The sequence below is a fragment of the Vulpes vulpes genome, chromosome 14 (genome assembly GCF_048418805.1).
Source record: "Vulpes vulpes isolate BD-2025 chromosome 14, VulVul3, whole genome shotgun sequence".
NCBI classification, from domain to species: domain Eukaryota; kingdom Metazoa; phylum Chordata; class Mammalia; order Carnivora; family Canidae; genus Vulpes; species Vulpes vulpes.
In genome coordinates this window covers 14134995-14156467 of record NC_132793.1, presented here as the reverse complement: position 1 = coordinate 14156467, position 21473 = coordinate 14134995, and the positions used below count along the sequence as shown (strand labels likewise).

Genomic DNA, 21473 nt, shown 5'->3' with positions numbered 1-21473 from the left:
CTTCTGCTCCGGCTGGAGGAGAGCCCCGGCAGAGGCCCTGGCCCAGCGGGTGGAAGGGGCCAGCCTGCGGCTGCCATCCTGGGGACCCTGGGGCACTGGCCCTGTCGCCTGCTTTTGATTCTGGGCTCCGAGCAGCCAGCCTCCGCAGGAATCAAAGCAAAGCCATGCTGCTGGGTCCCTGGTGGGCCTGGCTCTGGCTTCTCTCACCTGGAGCCCGTGGAGATGAAAGAGCGGGCGGGTGCCAGAGGCTTCCAGGCCTGAGAGCAGGGCCATGCCTGCCCTGGGCTGTGCCACTTAACCCTTCCCTTCCGCGGCCGTGGAGCTGGGACTGCCGTGGGGAGGTCCATGTCCAGGCCTTTGAGGGGGGAGACAAAACAGCCAGCAGGGAAGTTCCTGGCCTGGCACAAGGTAGCTAAATATCAGGAGTCTAATGATTAAAGGTATGAGCATGGACCCGGGTCTGAATTCAGGAAGCACCTCCCCGACTAGAGACGGTAGGTCATTGCTCCCCTCCACGCCTCAGTTTCCTTGACCGTGAAGTGGGGATCATAATAGCCTGGAGCCTGGCACAATATTCAGCTGGCCTTGTTCAAATATTGCAGTCCTGGGGACCCCTGGGTGGCTCAGCGGTTTGGCGCCTGCTTTCGGCCCAGGGTGTGATCCTGGAGACCTGGGATCGAGTCCCACATCGGGCTCCCTGCATGGAGCCTGCTTCTCCCTCTGCCTGTGTCTCTGCCTCTCTGTGTCTCTCATGAATAAATAAATAAAATATTTTTTAAAATATCGCAGTCCTCCCATCCTGCTCAGCAAACAGCTGAGGGACCCAGAGCTCTTCCCTGCTACTACCCCAGTCCCACCTAGGGACACCTCCCCTCCCCAAGATCCAAAAACTAAAGGTCGAGTCCTCTGGGGGCCTTGAGGCCCTGCCTCTGAGTCAACAGTGAATGTCGTGAAAGAGCCACACATGCTGTCCTGGGTATTAAATATTTTGCCTGTCTGCCCTGCCTGCATCCTATAGACATCATGAAGATGAAATGAGATGATAGGAGCACAGTGCCTGGCATCCAGCAGGTGCCCAATAAATGTAGCTTGACACTATCATTAATCTGAACCAGGGCTCTAAGCCTGGAATAGCCTGGAATGCCACTCTTCCTCCCTTGCTCCTCTCTATCTTTTAAAAACAAACTATGGATAACATCTGGCATCCACCAGGAGCCCCCCGCCTCCCCCACCCACCCCAAGTGCTGGCGTTGGAGAATCACTGTGTGCAGAGCCTCCTGCAGCTGCCTGAGCATAGACACTCCTGGGGCCGAAAAAAGTTTGCTTCTGGGAATGTTGAGTTTCAGAGGCAGCACTGAGGCTCCTTGAGGGCAAAATCCCAGGTGTCCAGACCTCTGTCCCCTCCTCACCCCCCAAATCGACGGAACCCAGGGGCCCTACTAAGGGCTCACCATTGAGACAGAGAGACAGACCTGGGCCCAGCCACTGGCAGGACCCAGCACCTAATGTGACATGCAGGTATTCAGAAGGGCCCTTGATCTACTGGTCAAAGGCCTACAGACAAGTTTGAGGTGTGAAAAAAAAAAAAGAAAAAGAAAAAGAAAAAAGGATTGGCTCCAAAATACAAAAAGAAAACCGCAAAATTGAAATTAATGAGTGTTTAATTAAATGTCTACAAAACCTAGCTGTGCCAACTAGTCAATGGCGACTCAGCTCACCTCTCCCATACGTGGGCATCAAAGGTGGGTGAGAGGCAATTTGGTGCCTTTGGCTGCACTTGGTGGGGTGTGCAATAGAGACCCCTCAGAGCAGGAGTGTGCTGGAGCCTATCTCCATCTCACTGTGCTCTTGGGTCCCAGCTCTATCCTCACCATGACCTTGGGCAAGTCACTCCCACTCTCTGAGCCTCAGCTTCTTCATCTGTCAAGGGGGCAGAACCACTCCTAGCTTTCAGGGTGGCTGGAGGTTTCTCTAAGCATATTTTCAGGGCAGCATGGTAATTTTCCCAATGTTGTGGGAACCCAGTAAGGGGAGGGGGCTTGCCAGAGACTGGCTGGACAGGACTTGAACTTCAACCTCTGGACCTTTCTCTAGCTCTTTCCTTACACGGGGTTCTGGATAAGATATTCAGGGATGCTTGGCTGGCTCAGTTGGTAGAGCATGTAACTCTTGATCTTGAGGTTGTAATTTCGAGCTCCATATTGGATGTAGAGATTACCTAAAAACAAAATCTTTTTAAAAAAAGAATGAAGGGCATGTGGGTGGCTCAGTGGTTGAGCATCTGCCTTTGGCTCAGGTCGTGATGCCAAGGTCCTGGGATCAAGTCCCACATGGGGCTACTCACAGGGAACCTGTTTCTCCCTCTGCCGATGTCTCTGCCTCTCTCATGAATAAATAAATAAAACTTTAATAATAATAATAATAAAAAGAATGATATTCAAAATATGTAACAGTTGGGAATGGACATCAGGACCTGGAGCGGGTATAACTCATGACTTACTGGATCCTAGGAAAAGTCCAGAGGAGCTGGGGGTTAAGGAGGTGGGCTGAACCTGTAGGAGACTCAGAAGACAGAGAAGCAGCTCTTTATCCACCAGAGTGGAAGGGTGTCAACATTTTAATGCCTGGAACAGCCCTGTTGGTGTGTGCTGGCTCCGTGTGGCCTGTCATCTCCCAAGATGGGCTAGGACATCCTTGTGAGTGACCTGAATGATGTGGGATTCAGAGAGCATTACTTATACACTGACCCTAGGACCCAGGGATCCTGCTTCTGAGTATAAATCCCAGGGAAATTCTTGGCATGTCCACGAGGTTCAAGTCTGGGGGATGCTCATCCTGTTCAAGTCTGTGGTCAGGGAGGTTGGAGGCAACCCCTGTGCCCTCCCTGGCAGAGTGGGCAGGAAGACGTGGGGCCACGCTGTGGAGGGCTGGACAGCTGTTAGTACAAGAGACAGGTACACAGCACCAGACGTGGATGGATCTTTAAAACACGAAACGACAAGAGTGAGAAAGTGATAGAGATCTATAGCGTAATAGCATTTCTGTGAACTCAGGGTGCATTCAGGTGGTGATTACATGAATCCATATCTACATGCTTTAATTTATAGAGCTGAACACATGCAAAAAGGTCAATGTTGGGATGCCTGGGTGGCTCAGCGGTTGAGCGTCTGTCTTCAACTCAGGGCGTGATCCTGGAGTCCTAGGATCGAGTCCCACATTAGGCTTCTCGCAGGGAATCCACATCTCCCTCTACCTATGTCTCTGCCTCTCTCTCTCTGTGTCTATCATGAATAAATAAAATCTTTAAAAAAAAAAAGGTCAATGTTACTATATGATCAATAAAATAAAAGACAGGAGACTGTTCCAGACCACTCAGAGTCTAGAATGAGAGGCACACTTTAAAAAATGCATTTATGAAAACCTGTTCTCATTTGCAAAAGCACATGCACGCCAAGGGATCTCTTGTCACCTTGCCCCCCCAGGAGCTCCCAGGCTAATGCAGCAAGCCGACTGAAAAACAAAACAAAACAAAAGCCTCAAACAAACAAACAAAACACCTCACTCTAGCATCATCAGAGCTGTGCAAACGTACAAAGCACTCGGAGACCGCAGAGGAGGGAACAATATAGTCTGCCTGCGGGAATCCCAGAAAGCTGCCCCCAAGAAAGATGATAGTAGCTTGAATCTTGAACGCTGCGTAAGAGGAGTTGGTGGCCTAATAGGATCTCCCCATTAGAGGAGTGGGCACTGCTTTACCCAGGGGAGTGAGGCTGGGATGAGGAGATCTGAGGTGCCTTTGGCCACGGGGCCTTGCAGGCTTGGGCCCTCCTGGCCTTATCAGCCTCGGGCTGCGGCTGAGTAAGCAGGGCCTGGGAGGAGCTGGCCTCCAGCCTGCTGGAGAGCCTGGGGGGCACTACCTCTTGGGCTCCTCCCTCTCTCTTATCCTCCCTCCACTTCTGGTTCTGCCCGCTTTACCCCAATTTGCCTCCTCCATCCAATCTCAGCACACATGGCCTGATCCCGATCCCTGGCCTGTCCCCAGTCTCCCAAGTCTGCGGTGGGTCGCTGGAGGGAGCCTCCCAGGGCAGGCCCTCTGTGCTGCTCCCCATGGCCCCAGCATGACATCCAGCCCCTCCTGTCTCCCCAGCGCAGTCTCTCATGGCCCCCCACCTGCAGCTTACCCTCCAACATCACTAGACCACTGGATTTCTGCCCTTCCTCGCCTCTGTGCTTTGCTCACCATACCTGATCCTTTCAGAATTCCCTTCTACTGGGCAGCCCGGTTGGCTCAGCGGTTTAGTGCCCCCTTCAGCCTGAGGCATGATCCTGGAGACCTGGGATGGAGGCCCATGTCGGGCTCCCTGCATGGAGCCTGCTTCTCCCTCTGCCTGTGTCTCTGCCTCTCTCTCTCTGTGTCTCTTATAAATAAATAAAATCTTTAAAAAATAAAAAAATAAATCACGTGGGCTATGGATCCAGGCTCCCTGCGTCTATGGCCTGGTTCTGCCCTGTTGTGACTCTGGACATATTACTTGATCTTTCTCTGCCTCGGATATCTCATCTGCAAAATGGGGATAAGAAGGGTCTCTATCAAAAAATTTTTTTAATTTAAAAAATGAACCTTAGGGATCCCTGGGTGGCGCAGCGGTTTAGCGCCTGCCTTTGGCCCAGAGCGCGATCCTGGAGATCCGGGATCGAATCCCACGTCGGGCTCCCGGTGCATGGAGCCTGCTTCTCCCTCTGCCTGTGTCTCTGCCTCTCTCTCTCTCACTGTGTGCCTATCATCAGTAAATAAAAATTTTAAATAAATAAATAAATAAATAAATAAATAAATAAATAAATAAAATAAAATAAAAAATGAACCTTAGGCTGAAAAAGTATCTACCTCACAGGATTGTTGGGAGGAGTCAGTGACTGTCCATAAGTTGTTAGCATCATGGCATAGTGCCTGGCACATAGTAAATGCTCAACAAATGTTGGCTGTCATTCATCACACACCCAGCTATGAGTACCAGGAGATCACGGGGGAGTTTGATGTGCCTTTGGGCTCCCAGCAGCCCCCACCCCAGGGTCTGCTTGTTGAGTGGCCCTCTGCAGCACACCCAGCTGTTGGGATGCAAAGAGATTCCACATAGGTGCCCGCCATCGGCTATTTCTGGTGTCCTGGGTCTCAGAATTGACTCTAAGGTTGGAGTGGATCCATGCTTCTGATCTGGGATCCTGAAGTGACTATATTGGTGGTCAAGGGGCCATCCTTAGCCCCATCTCTTTCCCTGCCTCCTGGCTTGGCCCCAACCCCCACTCCCTCTCAAGCTGTCATTTCTGAATGATGTAGCAGATGAGGCAAGAGGACGGGGTCCTCTGTGGTAGGAGCTGTCCCCGGCCAGACTACCCTCAGTCCAGCACAGGGAGCCTTCCTGGTCCTGTACCCCATTCCCAGCTCTGTCTGCTTCCCCAGTGTAGCTACAGCTTTTCCCCGTGGCTGCCCCAAGTAGGCTCTCCTGCCTGGGTGGTCCTCAGCCTTGGTAACAAAGAAGTTTTTCTTGGCAGCGTTACTAATTAGCAGTGAAAGGCGATTAGTGTCATTAACAGACTCAAAACATTTGTATTACGAGCTCCTTGCTGGCTGCGGGGGTGCCCTGGACAGAGGTGGGGGTGGGAGGCTTGAAGACATCAGGCTTGAGACGAGCTGGCTGGCGGGAGAGGCCGTGAGACAGAGGGGGCGGGAGGGAGGGCGCGGGCAAGAAAAAACGAAACTTAAAGTGGATGAATTATTTACTGCAGGAAACAATCCCGGACTCACTTACTCTCACTCGGAACATCCCAAACTGTAATCCGTGGCATTTTTCACATCTCCCTAGCGTGCTGAGTGATTTTCTTTACGACTGGATAGCAGAGGCCAGGGTAATCTTGTAAGAGATTGGCTTAGTATTGATCATGTGCATCTTTCTGGGCTCTGGGCTCCCACCCACCCTTGATGCTGGCATCCCCAGTTTGGATCAGATCCCAAGGCCGGCCCCAGGTGGGAACAGACAAGGTGGCCATCTCCCCAGTGAGCACTGGGAGCCTCCAGGGTGGGCCCCTGGACCACACAGGGGCTGAATGCCCCTGTCTGAGCCACTGATGCCATTTTTGGTCTCAGGCCAGGACCGTCCTAAATGAGCCCCTGCTCTTTTGCCATATGCTTTAGATGCCGTGTGTCAGTCCTCCTCCCAGGGAACCTCAGGTAGACATGAATCTCATTGTTTAGGTAATGACAGCAGCTGCTCTCTACTGACCTCCCCCTATGTCCTGGGTACTGTGCTTATCACACGTTTCGTTTATGATCTACTTGTTCCCTCACCAAAGTGCTGTTCACTGAAAAACTCAGAGAGGTTACAGGCTTGCCTGGGGTCACTCAGTAAGTGGCAGAAGCTGGTCCCCAACACTGATCTCCTCACCGCCAGTACCGGGCACACAGAAGAGGAGTCATGAAGATAAAGGATACAAAGCTCGGGATGAAATACAGCAGGTGTTCTGTAGGATTCAGGTGCCCCTCCTGGGGACTTCTCGAAGAGGGCAATGCTCCATCTGAAGAACTGGATGGCTAATAGCAACCTGCAGGCAGCATAGAGTCCCCTGGGGCGCTCACTCAGGGCCGGGCTTGCCTTCAGAGCAGAGAGGAGGGAGTCTCCTGGCTGGGAAGACTCTCAGAGTGCAAGGTGCTTATGGCACTGAGCTGGATGGAGCACCACGGAATCGAGGAGGAGGAGGGGGAGACTGAGAGATGGGGACAAGAAGGCAGGGAGCAGGTGACTGCAGAACACTGGCTCTGCGGCTGCCTCTGGGCTCTGCTTGCCTTTCAGGGAGAGACAGAGGAGGCATGCAGAGTCCCGGCTTCTGTTCTTACTGGGCCGGGTGACTCCCTAGAAGTCCCTGCTCTTCTCCTGGCCTCTGTCTCTTCACCTGTAAAGTGGCATCTTTGTCTTAAGTCACTTGAAAGGGCTCTTTAATTGAGTCCTAGTTGATGATGTCAGCAGCTGCCTTGTTGCATGGAGGTGGGAGCACCTGCCAAATCTCCCCCTGCCACTCACCCTCCTCCCCTCACATGCTAGCTCAAAAGTGCTAGAGTCACCTCTGATATCACTGGTGCCAATCCACCCATTTTATGGATAGGAAAACTGAGGTCCAAAAATGGAGGTGGTAGGCACACAGACAATCAAGGGAGGGCCAGGGTCTGAGCCCAGGCATCCCGGCTTTCCAGCCATGTTTCTCCTTGGTCTGCCCTATGCGGGCTATAGGGGCGACTCGGCTCTAAGGCCATTTTGCTTGGGGCTGAGAAACCACAGGCACAAGGCTGGGGGACCAGCAGGGATTGGGTCCCACCACCAGGCCATGGCTCTGGCATTTGGCCACCTTCTTCTACGATTGTAACTGTAAATAAGGCATCTGGGAGGACTCCCAGGATTTTAATGGTTTAACAAGCAGTAATGTGTAACCCACACTACAAATGGATCTTTTAATAATGAATAAGCATTTATTCAACAAGTAATAACAGTTTTACCACCCTCAGGCTCCTCAGAAGTCCCAAGCTCTGGCATCAACTCCTTAGACTGATGTCCCCTGCTCCTATCTTTTGTCTACTTTCCCCCATGGTTGTTTATTTTTGCCTTATTGATTGGTAAAAGCTCTTTGCATATTAAGGCTATTAACCCTTACCTATTTGCTATATGCAAATCTTTTCCCCCTACGTCTGTACGTTTATTTTTTTCCTTAGGTTGCACAGAAATATAAACATTTTATGCAGTAAATATATACATATATCTTTGACTTTAAGTTTTGAGAATTGCTTGAAAGCCTGATGGATCCTCTGGCTTTCTTGAGGAATTGCAGGGCAAGACTAAGACTAAGGCACAGGGAGGGGGCAAGGGTGATGTTCAGCAGAATTCAGAGACAAGAGCCCTGGCCCTGTAATACAACTTCAGGTGAGTCCCCATCTTTCTTGGGGCTCAGTTGCTTTATCCATAAAATGAGGGTGTTGAAACAATCTCTTGCCTGCCTCCCAGCACAAATGTCCCAAGATTCTAAGAAGAGGGTGTTGTAGGGAAGATGCTGCAGTGCAGTGGGACAGGCCCAGCTATACAGTCTTCCTGCACCTGACTCCGCCATTAGAGCTCTAGCCCCCTTTAGAGCAAGAATTACATCTCCTTATTGCAATGTCCTCAGCACCTTGCAGAAAGCTGCCCCACAGGAAGCCCTCAAAAGACATTCTCCCATCCAAACTGTTGATCACACCTGGAGGTGAATCCTTGGCTCCATTTCCTGCCTCTACCTGGAGGAGGCTGAGGAAGTTGCTGCCTGAGTTTGGGGATTGACTCTGTTACTGGCTGTGTGACCTTGGACAAGTCACTTCACCTCTCTGGACGTCTGTTTCCTCCTCTGTGAAACTGGGATAAGACTTCCCAGAGATGTCTTGCAGCTCGAATGAGAAATTGATCTAGGAGCAAGAAATACACAGTCCTGCCACGTAGTAGGCATTTGATAAATGTCGGATCTCTATTGTATCTCCATTGCTGATTAGAGCGCATTACATCTTGAGCTGCTAAAAAATGTTGGTGAGTGTCTTAGTTTGGGTTCCTGCAAAAGGATTCAAGGGCAAGTAGTTTGTTTGGGATGTCATCCTAGGAAGCAGCAGCAGCAGCAGCAGCAGGGCGGTAAAGGGAGGCAGCCAATGAGGGGGGCGTGATCAATCCCATTATCACAGAGGACATCTGGAGCTTAACTCCACCAGGGAATTCTAGGAGCCAGTGTAGAACTCACACCTTGGAGTATTTATCCCCCAAAGAGTGAGGGAGCTGGGGTGCTGGCAGCCCCACTGTGAAGAGTCAGTAATTAACAGCTCCTCCCCAGACGTTATTATTCCACGGCTCTTCCAGGGACTCTGGAGGCCTGAGCAAGCCTCAGGTAAAGAGGCACAGGTGCTGGCAGTTGGGGGTCTGGGAGGTGTGGCCTGAGATGCTGAGAGCGAGGGGATGGGGTGTCCCAACACCTCTTCTGGAAGGGCAGGTGGTGATGTCTGGCCCCGTGACTCAAAGAGGACTGAGTGAAAAATGGGGGGTGACAAGTCCTGGTTGTTCACTGAGCTCCACTCTGGGCGCTGCCTGAAATCAACAGCCACTACCTCAGGGTGGAAGTGTCACCTCTCAATAAGAGGAAATGTATGTCGTCTCCGGCTGGGCGGGTGGGAGGCGACAGGAAGATTTATCCAGGCCCTGGCAAAATTAACATTTGAACAGGGGACACTGGAAGAGCAGCCTCCAGAGGGGGGTCTCTTTGCATTTATGCAGGCTGGTTCCTGCCAGCGCTAGAAGACGAAGGGCTGCCTGGGTCAGCCATCCAGCTGGCCTCCTAGGGAGGGACGCCGGACAGACAGAGCGGACACGCCGGGCAAAAGGAGACTGAAAGGAGAACCATCACCCCGGCCGGAGCAGGAGGCTGCCAGCAGACTCAGGGCTGGGTTGTGGCTCTGCCCCCAGCCTTGTCCCAAGCCTGGGCCTCAGTTTCCCCATGTGGAAGAGCTTCTAGCTCTGACAACGTTGGAGACTGTGGAGCAGGCCACGCTTCCCTGCCCCCCACCTCCACTGCTACTCCAGCGGTCGGATGCTGGTGTGAATTCGTCCACAGAAATGACAGCCAGCCTTGCTTGAACACCTACTGTGTGCCAGGCTCGGCGACCGCGACCGTACTTCCTTTACAGTTGCTGTAACGCATCACCCCGCAGGCCTGGCGCTGGTACCATCTCCATTTTGCAGCTCAACTCAGAGAAATCATGTTTCACACAGTGAGTCTGGGGCCAAGCAGAGATTTAAACCCAGGGCCCCCGGTCCCCAGCCCAGAGCTCCTTTCACTGCTGTCACCGTGTCCAGCCCTGGTTCCAGGACCTTGGTCACTGGAACTTCTGAGTCCCGCTCTCCTCTGGCACGGGAGAGTGTGCCGTGAAGAGCTCAGATTCTGGGTTCGAAGCCCAGCTTGACCAGGTTCTCCCCGTGAAAGCTTGCACAAAGCACTTCACAGGAGCCCCGGGTTCTTAGTCTGTAAAATGGTCGCAGGAGCCACACTGGCTCATGAGGCTGTTGTGACAATGAATGGGGATGGCACGTGTTTAAAGGGCCTGCCCGGCTCCAGGGTCACCAAGGAACAGGCTCCTCTCTCCTCTCTGTCCCTCCACTCTGGACCTATAAATGTGTATGACTTGCATTTGGGGTTCTCTTGGGAATGAATTTGTGCTCAGGAAGTGAGGCCCTCTCTCCAGCTCAGCCTGTGTGCAGACCCAAGGGTGGGAGGGAGTGGAAGGGAGCCTTCCTGAGAGTAACAGCACCCTAAAGCTAGGGCACCTGGGTGGCTCTGTCAATTAAGTGTCCAACTCTTAATTTCAGCTCAGGTCATGAGATGGAGCCCCATGTCAGGCTCCAAGCTGAGCATGGAGCCTTCCTAAGATTCTCTCTCCCTCTCCTGGGTCCCTCCCCTCTCTAAAACAAAATTCTAAAGCTAAAAGTAGCTGTGAAACAGGTCTCAGTTTCCCTATCTTTGAAATGGGCATGGGGAGCTCCACCCCCACTCTGGGTCTGTTTGAGTGTAACTAGGCTTTTAAAAATGGGACTCCAGGCTCTTTGAAAGATTCATTGTCGCTCCTCTCTAGAACCTAAGGTTCCAGAAAACCCCCATGCCTCAGTTTACTCGACTGTATGGTGGAACATAATACTTGCTGGCTGGGCCGTGGAGCAAAGAGGGGTGCCGTCTGGTGTGTGTTGTAGCACACTTGGAGCAGTGCCTGACGCCTAGGAAATGATGAGGGGATGCGAGGATCCAGAGAGGGGCACACAGTGGGGACTGTGACCCCAGCCCCCCCACTGAGCCCAGCCCCCCTCCTTGTCTCCTGCACCCCCTCCCCGCAGCAGTCAAGGCCGCCTAGGTCCCCCAACCCCCTGCCTTGCCCGGGAGTGAGTGGAGGCCCAAATCCAATTAGCTTGGGAGCTGACTGCAGAGCATCGCCCCTTTAATATAGCTGGAGAGGCTGCAGAGATAAATGGGAAATTAGAATTCTGCTGGGGTCCCCGAGACCCGCCCACCCGCCTGGCGCCCCGGCCCGCCCCCGAGCTGAGGCTGCGGCAACCCTCCCAGGGACCAGGGCTGTCTGAGCAGGGATGGGGGGACTGCCCCTGAGATGTGCGGTGAGGGCCAAGGGGCCCACTCTCCCACGACTTATCTTCCCACTGACCACCCAGCTTCCCCCCCCCTTCCCCAGACAGAACTAATCTCTCCCCTCCTCATCTCCCCTCCCTCCTTCCCCCTAAGCCCCCTCTCCTCCCTGGACCTGGGGGCCCTGTTTTGGGGAAACTGGGGTGGGGGCGACATCATGTCAGGGCCGGGCACTCAGTTCCTACTGTCCCCCTCCCTCATTCTCCTCCCCGGGGTCCTAACTGAACAAGGATCCTTCCCCACTTGCTGTCACCCCATCACCCCGGGAGGAGGGAGGAACAGGGTCCTGGGCTGGGACTGACTCTGGGGCTGGGCCCCCTCTGGTCTGTGGGCTCAGTCACCTGTGTGGCCGGGATGAGGCCTGGCGGGACCTCTCTAGTCACTATCAAGAGAGAAGGGTCTGCAACAGGGGCTCCTTCGGAGGGTCCCAGAGTGGGTGCACAGATGAGGCATCTGGAGGCCTCTCCTCCAGAGGGATATGGGCTGCCCCAGGGAGTCCTGGGTCACTGCCACAGTCTTGCTGTGTTTTTCTACAGCTGCCTACTCCACTCAGGACTCAGTTTCCCCTTCTGTACAATGGGGAAGGGGTTGACATCCGATGCAGACCTAGGATTGGGGCCTGGACACCTTAGACCCAAACGCTGGGAAGCATGCAGGTCCCCCTACCATCAACCCAGCCCCGCCCCTGCCTCCCCCACTCCCTCCCTCGGGGGACACATTTGCTGCTGGGAAAGTTAATCCATTACAGTTTAAAGGCTCCGTTCCTTGCTGGCAGTAAATTACCTGCTTTGCATTTTGCAGCAACAACTTAACGGTATTAATTTATTGTGCTCTGTCTTTAACAAACATCATTATCATATTGCCAGCCAGGATTATGCAAATGGGAGGGACGAGAGAGAAAGAGGCCGATACTTGTCCCCAAAGTCACCTTGATTTATTAACTTTGGGGCCCTGCCATTGGCCAGGTCTGGGAGGCCCAGGTGAGCCAGGAGGCCAGGAGGACCTGGGAAGTCTGGGAAGAGAGTCTTCAGGACAGTGGGGGCTCTGGAGGAAGGTTCCTTCTGGGAGGGAAGGACTGGCGGGGCTTAGAGGGATTACTTTGTCATGTGACTTTGAACAAGTCCATTCCCTCTATGGGCCCTGATTTCCCCACCTGTAAGATGTGGGTTCGATTAAGATGTCTTTGGAGCTAATAATATGTGAACTTGAGATTCACCAACACATTCTGAATGATCCAAAAGAAAGTGTGAGTGTGTGTGTGTGTGTGTGTCTGTGTGTGTGTGTGTGTGTGTGTTTGGGGAGGGTGGGCCGAGTGACTTTGAAAGGTCTGGGGCCACATGATCCTGGGCCAGGGTCCTCCTCCTGCTGGGCTCCCTGGCTCCTATGACCGCCCAACCCAAGTCTGCCCTAGCGATGGGTGCCAATGTGGAGGAGGTGTGGGGGTGGCAGGGACTGAGGGAAGGGGCTTCTGCTTGGTTAGGGGCCGGAGGTCTGTTGGTGCGAGAATCTTGGACTTCCAGGCTGTAGACGGAAGCCAGGGAAAGGGAAGCCAGGACCAGCTCAGGTGGGGAGGCAGCAGCATTTAGCTTCTGATTCTCCATCAGTCCTGAGGGCTCCGCTGGACTGTGCCCCGGGGGCTGAAGAGGGTTATGGCGGTTATGGCTGAGTCCCAGCCCCCAGCTGAGAATCCTGCAACCCCTCGGAGTTTCCTGGCATGTGCTGAGCCTCCATGGGACACTCCCAGTTGGCCTGCCCAGGGAGCTGGAGGCAGGTGAGGCCGAAGCCTCCCTCTGCTTTCCTAGGCCTCGGCCCTGCCCACCTCCCTGCTCACTGGAGCTGGACCTGGACTTGGTGAGAGCCCGCCTGATTGCACAGCTGGCTGCCCCCGGCCACCCGAGGCCTGTTCCCCACCACCTGCAGCCCGGCTCTGCCAGGAACTCACTGGGGCTGCTTCCAAGCACCCGTGGGCTGCAGCCCAGCGTTCTGCTCTGGCCATCAGGGCCCTGCTCCGGGCCGTGCAGAGGCGCCAAGGTGGAGGCTGGAGTGGAGCCAGCCGGGAGGAGAAGGCACCAACCCGGCCAGCTGGGCCCAGGAGCAGGTGGGGGAACGAGCGCGGTGGGGTCCACTTCTCTGCAGGAGCCGGCAGCGCTGGACTTGTCTCCCACCTCTGCCTGCCTGTCCCCCAGGAGCTTGGGGTCCTGCCCACCCCACTTTCCTCTCTCCGTAGCGCTTCTATCCCGCATCCCTGCGTCCTGCTTTCTCCCAGCGGGGCTTTCGGAGAAGGGGTGGGGCTGGGAGGGAACCCAGAGCAGAAGGAAGGGGGTGGTGGAGCAGAGGCCAGCCGGCAGGGGTGGGAGGGGGGCAATTCAGGTGGTGTCCTGATAAGGAAGCGTCAATTCCTAATCCACACCCCCTGCCTGCGCCTGGTGAGGCTCCCTCCCTCTGCCCCGGGCTGGGCCGAGGCCAGAAGGGACCGGTTCTGGTCCGAATGAACCGGGCTGAGGAGCGTCAGCACCGCTGGGGCAGCGGCCTGCGGAGCCTCTGGTGGGCAAGGCCAGCGAGCGCAGGGGGGATCCGCGAGGTTCAGTCCCCATCACAGAAGTCCGTCAGGTGGCCCTGGGATTCACGGGGCAGGCCGGGCGGCACGCGGCCCCTCTTGGCGCCGGCAGGGACCAGTCCCATCCGTGGTCGGGGAGGAGGAGGCTCCGGGAGGGCGGGTGCTTGGCCTCCCTTACGCAGCCGGCAGATGCGCAGGGCTAGCGGTGTTGGGGAAGGAGATGGTGTGCGGGGTCGGTGAGGGGTTCCTGGGGCCTTCCCCTCCGGGCAAGGAGAGGAAGAGCCCCTCCTTCACACCAGGCCACCCTCCAACTCCACCGGACACCACCCCCCTGAACCCGACTGGCAGGTGGATGGAATAGTGGCAGGGATGCGCCACCCCGGCCAGCAGGTGCCAGAGCTCAGAGCTCACAGGCAGGACCCCGCCAGGCTCCAGGGAAGCCCCAGGGAGGCTCGGGACCACCGGAGTGGCCCCAGGAGCTTGTCACTGCTGGCCCGGCAGGTAGCCTGTGGGGTAGAGAGCCCTAAGGGAGAGGCTGGCCCGGGGTGCAGCCAGGGAAGCAGCTGCAGCGGTCTGTAAGAGCCCAGGTGGGGTCCCTGGTGCACCCCTTTCCGAGACCCCTCCACCCAGTCCTGTCCTCAGGGCCTCTCTCATCTCTCAGGGGGCCTGGCTGGGAACTCAGACTTGCTGAAAATCTCACCAAGTTCCTTCATAGGCCCTTGGGAGCTCCCCAAGGGCTGGACTGGGGCTGAGGGGCCAAGCTGCTCCCCTTCCCTAGCCAGGAGGGTGACAGGGAAGCCCAGGGCTGGCGCAGACCTTCTTGCCTGATGCCCATGCCCAGGGCAGCAGGGATGGAGGGAATCCCAGCTGGGCTGGTCTCCGGGGATTCATGGGAGGGCAAGGGGCCGGGGTGTTCCTCCCAGATCTGGTGCAGGAGAATCGGCAAGGGTTAGGAACCCAGGAAGCAGCCTTAATCCTGTCGGTCTCCCTCTGCGGCTGCCCCCGCCCCGCCCCACCCCCCTGTTGACTCCGGGTCCGTTGGGGGAAGGGGATCTCCTCAGCTGGACGGGATCCTTCCTTCTCTTCCCACTGCCCGCCCCCCCCCCCCCCCCCCCCCCCCCCCCCCCCCCGCCTTGAGGTTTGCTGTGGGGAGAGGTGGCAGGGCCTGGCTGGGCGCGCCTGGCCGTGGGAGGCTCGCCACAACAGCTGGCGGTGCGCGGCTGTGGGTGGCGGCGAGTGGGGACTTGCTTTAGCGGGCAAGCTAATCTCATTTGGTTGCTGCAGCCCGAACAACCAGGGCTGCATGCTAAGTGGCCGGAGGCAGCAGTACGACTCAGGACAGACCCGGGAGAGGGGACTGGACCCGTGCGCAGCCGGCAGAACCCAGAGTCCAGCCCTGACTGGGGTGAGGAGCCATCCTGGGCAGTGGCAGGGGGCAGCGAGGGGGACTGTGCACTCTGTGGGGTCTCGAAGCTTCCTCCCTGGGTGGGCGCGGGCGGGGGTACCTCCTGGGAGATGGGGGCATCAGAGTCCCCCAGCTCGTCTGTCAATTCTCTGCTCTCCTCCTTTGGGATCCCAGGGGTAAGGTTTGTGGAGATCTGGCACGGGACCCCTGGAGCTCGGCTGGTCCTGTGACTACACGGAGGGCACCTGCTCCGGGGGAGAGGAGCTGATGCTGGAGGCCCGGGAAGTGCTGGAGAAGAGGAGGAGAAGGCGGCTGGGGAGGCCGGAACTCTGTGGGCCCTGCTCAGTCACCCACTCCTCCCAGCCTCCACGAGCTTGTCTGGAGGGAGGCCCAGAAGGGCCCCAGCCGCTACAGGATGACCAAGGCTAGGACTCTTGTGAAATGATCCGAAACCTCGTTAGCTCAGAGGGGGAGGAATGGAAGTGCCAGAGATGGGAGTCTGGGGTTGGCTGAAGGGCTGGGCTGGGAGCCAAGAGGGCCTCCTGACCAACTGCAACCCATACTCCCTACCCTGGCTGCCACCCCTCAGGCCCCCTGTGCCGGGAGCTCTGGGCTTTGGGCAAGTGCACAGCTCCAACATAGGGGGCTGCCTGCATCGCGGTGAGGGATGGAGACCTGCTGACCACCACGAACCCAGACAGGCTGCGGGCTGGGCGGCACTCACAGAACCCTCTGTGGCTCAGTTTCCCCATGTGCAAGAGGGGCTGCCGACGAGACGAGATGATGCATGGCCCGTGTCTGGCTCAGTGTCCAGTGTCAAAGAAGCCCTGTTATCCTTTTCCAGCATCACATCCAGCACAGTGCTGGGCACCCAGAAGGCACCCCGATACACTCAAAGCCCTGCGACGCTCCGTCATTGGAGTCTGATGGGCCTTCAGAAAACAGCCCTGCCCTCACCGGCTGTGCGGCTGTGGGCAAACATCTTCAGCTCTCTGAACCTCAGAGTCTCCATCCGTAGTGGGAACAAGGATACTTACCTTACAGGAATGATGCGAGGAGCTAAATAATATACACATAAACATAAATAAAACTATAAATACATATTTGTAGAACAGTGCCCAGTACGCAGTAGGCGCTCAGTAAATAGCTGTCCTGCCTGTAGGAGCGCCCTGTCCGACGCTAACTCACAGGGGACACACTGAGGTCCAGGTTGAGGTAAAGGACTCACCCAGGACCCAGGGCTGGGCCTCCTGACACCTATGGGGGAACAAGAAGGAAGAAATCTCTGGCCGTCGGTTTTGCCACCTGTAGAAGGAGTCAGCTGGATGGATCTATGGCTTCCAGCTTGGCCCTGGGCTCTCAGGGGCCAAGCTGCTTGGTGACTGCTAAGTCTCAAACGTGTGAAAGCCCCGGATTTACTCATGTTCTGGGATCCTGGTGGCTTAGACCATCTGGGCCGCTTCGTCTTGCCATGCCCCAGCCCGTGAAGACCTTCCTCATCCCTCCCCGGGTCATGGTTGGCTCACCCAGCTGGCAGAGGGTGAGTGGATGGACAGGGGGAGCCACCCCATCACAGCCCCAGCCGGCTGGAGTCTGGACCTTGGATGCTGTCCCCCTGCTTGTCTAATTTAATCACAGCTGTGTGCACGGTGACTCTATAAATAATTTTTAGTGCGACATAACCATTATTTCACTAATTGCTTCATGCGCACCCCTGGCCTGTGAGATAAATTAAAGTTTGCTGAGTCAGCACCTTTGGCCGTTGCCGCTTTGGGGTTTGGGAAGTGCAGCCCAACGACTGTTCCCATGTCAGCTTCAACTTGGCATCCCAGGGGAAGGCACCACTCACATGAAGGGAACAAGGGTGGAAGGAATGAGATAGAATGACGGAAAGGGGGCTAACAAGGGTTGCCATGTACAGTTGTACAGGTTGTATCTTGCACAAGGATAGTTGGCCCAGCGAGCAAGTGGGGACTGAAATGTAGCCGATACAATGCTTTATCAATGCCTGTGCCCTGACATGGAATTTTGTTGACTCAGGAGAAGCAGATACCTTTTTGCGAGCTGCACAAAGGGACTCACTATAGGGACCAGTAGACCTGAAGTGACACCCGTTCAGCAGGTTGTCGGGCCTACCCCTGTCCGAGGGAAAGCGAAGCAGTCTATGCCTCAAGAGCGTCTTACAGATTATCAATCATGTGGATGATTAGGATTCAAGGTCAGATGGTAAGTGACCTCGGGCAAGTCACTCTCCCTCCTCTGGGTTATAATGTTTTCACAGTTTAGGAAGCTCTAATCCCATCTAAGGCTGGGCTTCCAACCCTAGGCACTGACTCTAGACACTGTTCTTTCCACCGTTCTAGCATATTCCGAAGTCATAGAGGTGGCTTGGAAGAAAGGTTCCCACAGTCAAGCGCATTTGGGAAGCCTCGGGTTTCTTTCCTGCAGAACTTTCCAGAGAGGCTGTAGTATGTTCCAAAGCAGCATGGCTCTCAGCGTGGCAGGAGATTCCTGAATGCTTTTGGCTACAGGATTCTTCATTTTAGGGCTCCTGTTCATGTGAGGATCCTAGTTTCTACCCTTGGGCGTATGAACCAGTGCCTTTCATCCCCAAGAGCAGAGAACTCTTCTCTTCAATGCTATGCTTCTGTCCCACTGCCCATGGTGGGCACACGGAACCCTGACTGGACTCAGGGCGCATCCTGACCTGTCCCCCAGGAGCAGATGTGGGTTTTCCTTCTCACTGCTGGGTGTGAACGAGTCCTGACTCTGAGCCCTGAGGCCACAGGCTCCAAGGTCCTCGAGGGCAGAAGTCGCATCTGAGGCCTTGCTCAGGGGCTACGTGTTAAGTAAATGAATGTCCAAGTGGCTGATCTGACAACTGGGCGCTGAGACACCTGGCTTCTTGCCCGCCCTAAACCCTGCCGGCTGTGCGACGTTTGAGCAGATTGCTTCTGGGACTCTGTGGCCACCTGAGCTCCCTGTTTGTCGGATGTGGCTCCACCACTCGGTCCTGTTGACTCTGCGGCGCTGGGAACGCCGGGTGCGTGGGCATGATTCCCGAAGTGTGACCTGCAGGGCAAAAGCGGGCACCGTCGCTATGGTCTGTCTCCCGGGCCCCGGCGCTGGGACTGCAACCAGCGTTCAAGGGTTCTGTGGACTGAGGGCCCTCCTGGGGTCAGGCCCTGTCCCACATCCTTCTTGTCCAGTAATCCTCACAACGCTGTGCGAAGACGGTCTTATACTTGTTTTATGAATGAGAAAACTGAGGATCAGAGAGGCGCTGGGGCTCACCCAAGGTCACACAGCTGGATTTGAACCCACATCTCTCTGTCTCCAGGCCTGGTTTTTCTTTCCACTCTCGCCTTATTGGCTTCTATCTTACCACCCTTTGTGGGCAGGGAGATGGAGCGGATTATTAAGGATTGCTAGTGGTAGAGGGACTCAGGGTCCCCATGTCCAGTCATTTGCTATGTTACCAGTGACGAGGGCCGCGGTTTGTTGAGTGTCTCCCATGCTCCTTGCACTGAGTCTCTGGTTTAGATCCATTAGTCTCTCCACTGAATGTTCTCTCCAGTTTTGGGACGTGGAAATGGAGGTGTGGAATGTTTAGGTGGCCTGTTCAAGTGCACGCAATTAAGGAAGAGATGGCCAAAGTCGGTCTGATTCCAGAACTTTGCTATTTCCCCTATTCTCGGGCCGCTGTAAATCGGTGACCTCAAATAGCCAGCCTCGGTCTCAGAGGGGTGACCCGTCTTCTCCCTGCCTCCAGGGTCTGACACAACGGGCTCCTCTGCGGTAGCTGCCAATGAGGCACCCCCTCAGGCGGGTCAGGAGCCTCTGGGCCTCTCCTTCCCCACCCACCCCTGTGCCCGCCTCCCCCGGGGCCCTGTCCTTGTCCCTCAGCACACCATCATTGCTGGAAACGCTGAAGAATGATGGCAGAGCTTTGGCCCAGCTTCTCCAAGGTCTCCATCTAATAGACAGGGAGGCCGGAAGGAGGGGACAGGGAGTGAAGTGACTGCTGACATTCAGGATTGATGCAGAGCAGTTTACACCTGAGCCTCCCTCAGAAGGCTGCCTCTGGAAGGGGCTCAGCCAGCCTCGTCCTCTCCCTGTCCCATCTCCCCTGCCAGGGTGACTGACGCCCTGGCCACCGGTCACAGCCACACTCCTGAGTGCAGCATTCAAGGCCCCTCGCCTCTAGCCCCAGCCTCCCTGTCTCTCCAGCCTCATCCCTTGCTTGCTCATTTATTTTAAAAAAATATTTCTTGATCACTTCGGTGCCTGGCAGTGTTCTAGGTACTGAAGATACAGCAGAGAACACAACAGATAAAATCTCTGCCCTCCTGGGAGGAACTGACAGTAAAGCAAGTTAACAAACAAATGTGTAATGTCAGACAGAGAGAGGGGCTTTTTAAGAAAAACAAAACAAAACAAAACCAGACTCCTCCAAGGAATTCATAGACAGAATTCAGGGGGTCAGTGAAGTTAAAGGGGGAAAATTGCATTTTTATTTCACTAACCTCTCACTGAAATACAGCATTTCTCTTCAATTATAAATGTTGGCAACACACTGCAGGAGTATTAGCGATGCCTGTGACTTTGTCACCAGCAGAAATCAGATATTTCCTATCACATTACAGTTGTTGTCGACATTTCAAAATATCATTGATACTCATCACTGCTTCAAAATTGTGACAGTTAATAGAACTGCCGCTAGCTCTTGTTATGTAATGCGTTAATAAAGAAGCACATATAATACTCTATCACACGTTTGTTTTGTAAATATTTTGAAAACTCTATTTCAATATCATTGACTTCCTTTGTGAGTCTATGTATTTTCTGTTGCACATTTAAACACATCATTCTGGGGACGCCTGGGGGGCTCCGTGGTTGAGCATCTGCCTTTGGCTCAGGGCATGATCCCGGGGTTCTGGTATCGAGTCCCACATCGGGCTCTCCACAGAGAGCCTGCTTCTCCCTCTGCCTGTGTCTCTGCCTCTCTCTCTCTCTCTCTCTCTCTCTGTCTCTCATGAATAAATAAATAGAATCTTAAAAAAAAAAAAAACACCACAAAACATGTTATTCTGTAAAGGGGTCCATAGGCTTCACTAGATGCCAAAGGACTCATGTTCCCAAATGGTTAAGCCCCTGAGTACAGAATGATGCAGGGGGGCAGAGTGTAGGTAGAAGAAGGGTCAGGAGGTCTTTCTGGGGAAATATTTGAGCAGGGACTCAAAGGAGGCAGAGGAGCTGCCACACAAAAGTTCTGAGTGAAGTTCATTCTGGGCAGGGGCAGGGGACCAGGGGAGCAGCAAGTCTAAGGGCTCTGAGTGGGAAGGGGCCAGGAGGCCAGTGTGGCTGGAGCAAAGTTACCACCAGGGTGGAGGATGGGGAGGGTGGGGGCTGCACCAAGCAAGGGCTCACAGGCCTTGGTGAGCCTTGGGGTTTCATTCTGAGTGGTGTGGGGAAGCTACTGTAGGGGATGATACATTCCAATTTGTTGACTAGGGGGTTACTCTGGATGAGCACTGAGCAGTGGGTCAGAGGGGAGCAGGAGACCAGGAGCAAGGCCTCTGCTGTCTTTCAGGAGGAAGATGGTGACGTCTTGGACCAGGGTGGGAGTGGGAAAGGTGATTCCATCCTGGAAATATTTTGAGGTGAGAGCCATCAGGCCTTAGACGGAGCGAGCCGTGAGCTCTCATGTCTGTGCACTTTAGCTTATGCTGGCTCCCCCTGGGCTGTGCCTTCCTGTGGTGTCAATCCTCTGGCCCAGAACTCTCTGATTCTCCACCATGTGGCAGAGCCAGCTAGTTATCTAGGGACGTGATGGCTGGAGCCCCTTCCCCCAACAGCTTTTTAGAGACCATGAAGGTAAGGTCAAAGACATGACAGTAACCTCAACTCTGACATCCCTGAAGATGGAACCTCTATCAAAACTTCTCATCATGAGGAAAAGAAAACCTTTGTGGATTTAAGCCACTGCAGTTGGATCTCTGTTATTAGCAGAATAAAATTCCCACCTGATACAACCACAACACGACTGCCTAGTGAATGTATCCATCTGAATAACACAAGCCCCTCAGGCTCAACATGTCTGATGCTGGGCCTCTATCTTTCTGTCAAGGAAATTCTTACGGGGCAATTCAGATTATCTGGGAAAAGAGAATGAACAGTACAGGAACTGCACCTGCTTACCCACCTGCCATCTTTCTATTTGCCCATCCATCCACGTATCTTCCCATCTGTCCATCCATCCATCCATCCATC

General features: G+C 54.8%; 1 long non-coding RNA gene across 2 annotated transcripts; it reads left to right on the top strand.

The window, feature by feature from the left end:
* The first annotated feature begins 12267 nt into the window (after window positions 1-12267).
* Window positions 12268-19969, top strand: LOC112931924 (uncharacterized). Of its 2 annotated transcripts, XR_011996881.1 has the most exons (4): window positions 12268-13336; window positions 15080-15200; window positions 17241-17426; window positions 17564-19969. It is a non-coding gene; the product is annotated as an uncharacterized lncRNA (long non-coding RNA). The 2 variants fall into 2 exon arrangements; XR_011996880.1 differs by lacking the exon at window positions 12268-13336 and having other exon boundaries at window positions 14942-15200.
* The last annotated feature ends 1504 nt before the right edge of the window (window positions 19970-21473 follow it).